Here is a 3,399-nt window from a genome sequence, read left to right as displayed (position 1 = left end):
GGGAGACGGGTGGGGGAGCGGGGAGGGGGGGGCGTCTCCGGTAGCCGTCACCGTCCCTCAACGCCGCGGAGGCATAGCGGGAAGCTCGCGCGGCGAGATCTGTGGCGGAGGCAATGGCGGGCGCGGGGCGTGAGGTCGCCGTGGTTGGGGAGCGTGGGGAGCGTGGGGAGCGTCGAGAGAGTCCAAGGATCTCACCACCACAATCCACGAGTATAACACAGGTTGTTCATTATTTTTCTTTTGTTTGGAGGGTTAATTTCGTTTGTGCAAATAGCTGGGGTTGTTCTTTTCTGTTCGTACACTGTTATTGTTTATCTCCGTTCTTTCTGCCTGTTGAAACATTTAAGATCATCATCACCCTGCCCGATGAGTGTTTACTTTTATAAGTAGAATAATATAAATACCTGGTGTATACTGGTAAATTTGGTACTGGCAAATGTCCTGATCAAACGTATGCCTTGGCTGCTTCTTTTGCAACACATGTAAGTTAGGGGCAAATGGCAACACTGGCAGTCGCGCCTTCCCACCAGGTCTTAGTTAATTAACCCCTTTTCCCCCCTTTTTAGCTACTTGACTTATTTCTGCTACTAAATGATACTCCCTCCAATCCATAACAAGTGTGCCAGTTTTGAACTAAGGTTGAACTAATCTTAGTTCAAAACTGCGACACCTATTTTGGATCAGAGGGAGTATAAAACTTTGTGGGTTCCTTTTCCGTTATTTACTGGGTACATGTTTATATATACAAAATTCTGATATGATCCTTGGGTTATGGGAATCATTTATGATTACCGAGTGAGCTACAAGCATGCCTCTGTTGCTGGATGCAGCTGCGTGAGTGCATTCCTAATTTTCGTGATTTTAGTTAATCATTTTTACCATATTTGCTGATGAGCAATTAAATGAATCTGCACCATGGTATTTTTTATTTGTCTAGTGTTTCTCCTTGTTTGCTCACTTTCCTTGTTATCTTCCTCAACCATGGCAGGCACACCAGTTTTACGAGTAAAGACAATTCATATCAATTCAGCGATTCTTTCTGTTAGAAGTCCTTTCTTTCTCAAGGTAATACTTATAACAATTTGAAATACATTTGCTTTATTGTCTGTTCATCCTTTCTAATAAAATTTCATGCTTCTTAGTTGTTCTCAAATGGCATGAAAGAATCTGACCAGACACGTCCAACACTTAGGATTGCTGATTCAGGCAACGTTATGACTCAAATGTAACATTCTTCCTCTTATAATTGGTTCTGATTAATTGTTGTGGTGATGCTACTATTTTCTGTACTTCTAAAACAAAAACATGATTGCATATAATAAATAGTGATTTATGTTTCTGAGTTTCTTCACTCTTCTTTCTCTCTTTGATAATGAAATGTTTATTAGTCTCTTTTCATTCTTCACTTTTACCTACCAAATGAATATTTTGTCTACTTTTTGCCATAGGTATATTTCCTCAATACTAAATGTCAATAATAATACTTCAATAACTTAGACACAAAAACCTTCCGTTTTTGTCAAGTTCTTAATTCTTAATTATTTTCTTAATCATTTTGCTGTTTTATTTTTATTCTACATGGAACAGAGGAAAATGCCCTTATGGAGATTTTAAGCTTTATGCATAGTGGGAAGTTGACAACAACCGAGCCCACTCTTCTGCTCAACATCTTGATGGCTGCCGATAAATATGAGGTTCTTTCGTGCGTGAGTTACTGCAGTCAGTTGCTCACAAGGTTGCCCATGACCACAGAATCTGCGCTGATCTATTTAAAGCATTCATGCTCCATTTCAGTGCCAGTTGAAGTTGAACGTTTGGTAGTTGCAGCCAAGGAATTCCTAGCCTTCAAATATGAGGATGTGCTTGAGTGAGTGATCCCAATTGAAAGGAGACATATTTTTTATTTTATTTCCTGAGAAAAATCTTTGGGCATTGTTGTCACCAAATCATGTATAGAGTGTACTCAAGGCATTGTATGTCTCCTTTTCAGGTTCACGGGCGAACTTAAGAATTTCCCTCTTGCTGGGATCGAAGCCATCTTCTCAAGTACTGGATTACATGTACGAACTGAAGATGACATATATGACTTCATGCTCAGTTGGTCCCGTTCGCGATACCCAGATCTGAAGGAAAGGCGCAAGATCCTGAGTTCTCGTTTACTTCCGCTGGTGCGCTTCAGTCATATGAGCCGTAATGGACTGCAGAAGGTCCTACTGTGCACTGATGATGATATAGACCATGATCAAGTAAATAAGTGTATCAGTGAGGTACTTCTGCACAAAGCTTACCCATCACACTTGTATGGTGACCGTGCAGTAGACGCGACAACATGGCAGCTTGAAGAGCGAGATTACTTGTTCAAACCTGTGAAGTTAGTTGCATTTGATGGACCCTGCCCACAGGTTATAGCTTACTGGGATCTAAAGCATGAGGACTGCTCCCGATTTTTTCATTCCAAACAGAACCGTTATACAGAGGTTTTGTCGCATTCGCTCCATCATGCAGGCCTTAACTTGTTTCTCTTAGCACAATGTGTCGGGAACAAGGTGAGTGGGCTGTATAGCTTTGGCCTATTCTTGTACGTCAGCAAGAGTTCAAAGCGTGTGACATTACAGTATGAGTTTGCTGCAAGGACAAAGGCGTTCGGGCAAATTTGTGAGCAGGTTTGAGGGTCAGGGTTCCTTCAGTACTGGATCCAAGCATGGATGCAATGATGTCTTTGGTACTGCATGGTCGAACTTTATTGCTGACAACAACCTCTTCATCGATGACGTGCTGCATCTGAGAGTTGACTGGACGGTGGCGGAGCAGTCGGACTTATGAACTTGATATCTTATTACTTGGGCTCTTACACTACAAATGTAGGCCTGATGCTGAGCAGATCATGGATTGATCTTCAATGAGTTTTTTTTTTAAATCTGGAATGAGTTATCTGCTTCTTCATGATCACATTCTTGTCGGTGTCAAGATATTGCTACTATATGCCGTTTTCTGCTATGCTTTGGTCCCTTGTCCCTGCAGTTGTAGTAGGATTTGTACGTATGTTTGCTGTTACTTTTCTTGGATGCATGGTGCGGCTATGGTTTTGTAGCTGGGTCGTTCTCTTGCAGCGCTTGGCTTGGCATATATTTGGCTATTTATGTTAAAAACTACTCCCTCCGATCCCAAAAAGTGTTGGGGCTTTAGTTCAGTTTTAGCTTTAGTTCGCTTTAGTTTAAAGCTGAACTAAAGCCACAACACTTTTTAGGATTGGATCCAGTAACTATTAGTGGATTCCATGAAGATATGCCTTCTCATGGAACTTATTTTGCTGATGTCTCTGCTAAATGCTATCAATCTACAATGTTATGCGTTTGATCCGGCACTTTACCCTAGCTTGTTGAAACTTGGTGCCCTGGT

General features: G+C 41.5%; 1 pseudogene; it reads left to right on the top strand.

Moving 5' to 3' along the window:
* LOC119283927 overlaps nt 1-2,823 on the top strand; it is a 10,371-nt pseudogene extending 7,548 nt beyond the window's left edge.
* Nucleotides 2,824-3,399: the final 576 nt, after the last annotated feature.

This window comes from Triticum dicoccoides, chromosome 4A (genome assembly GCF_002162155.2).
Source record: "Triticum dicoccoides isolate Atlit2015 ecotype Zavitan chromosome 4A, WEW_v2.0, whole genome shotgun sequence".
Taxonomy (NCBI): Eukaryota; Viridiplantae; Streptophyta; class Magnoliopsida; order Poales; family Poaceae; genus Triticum; species Triticum dicoccoides.
This window is presented reverse-complemented; position numbering and strand designations above follow the sequence as displayed.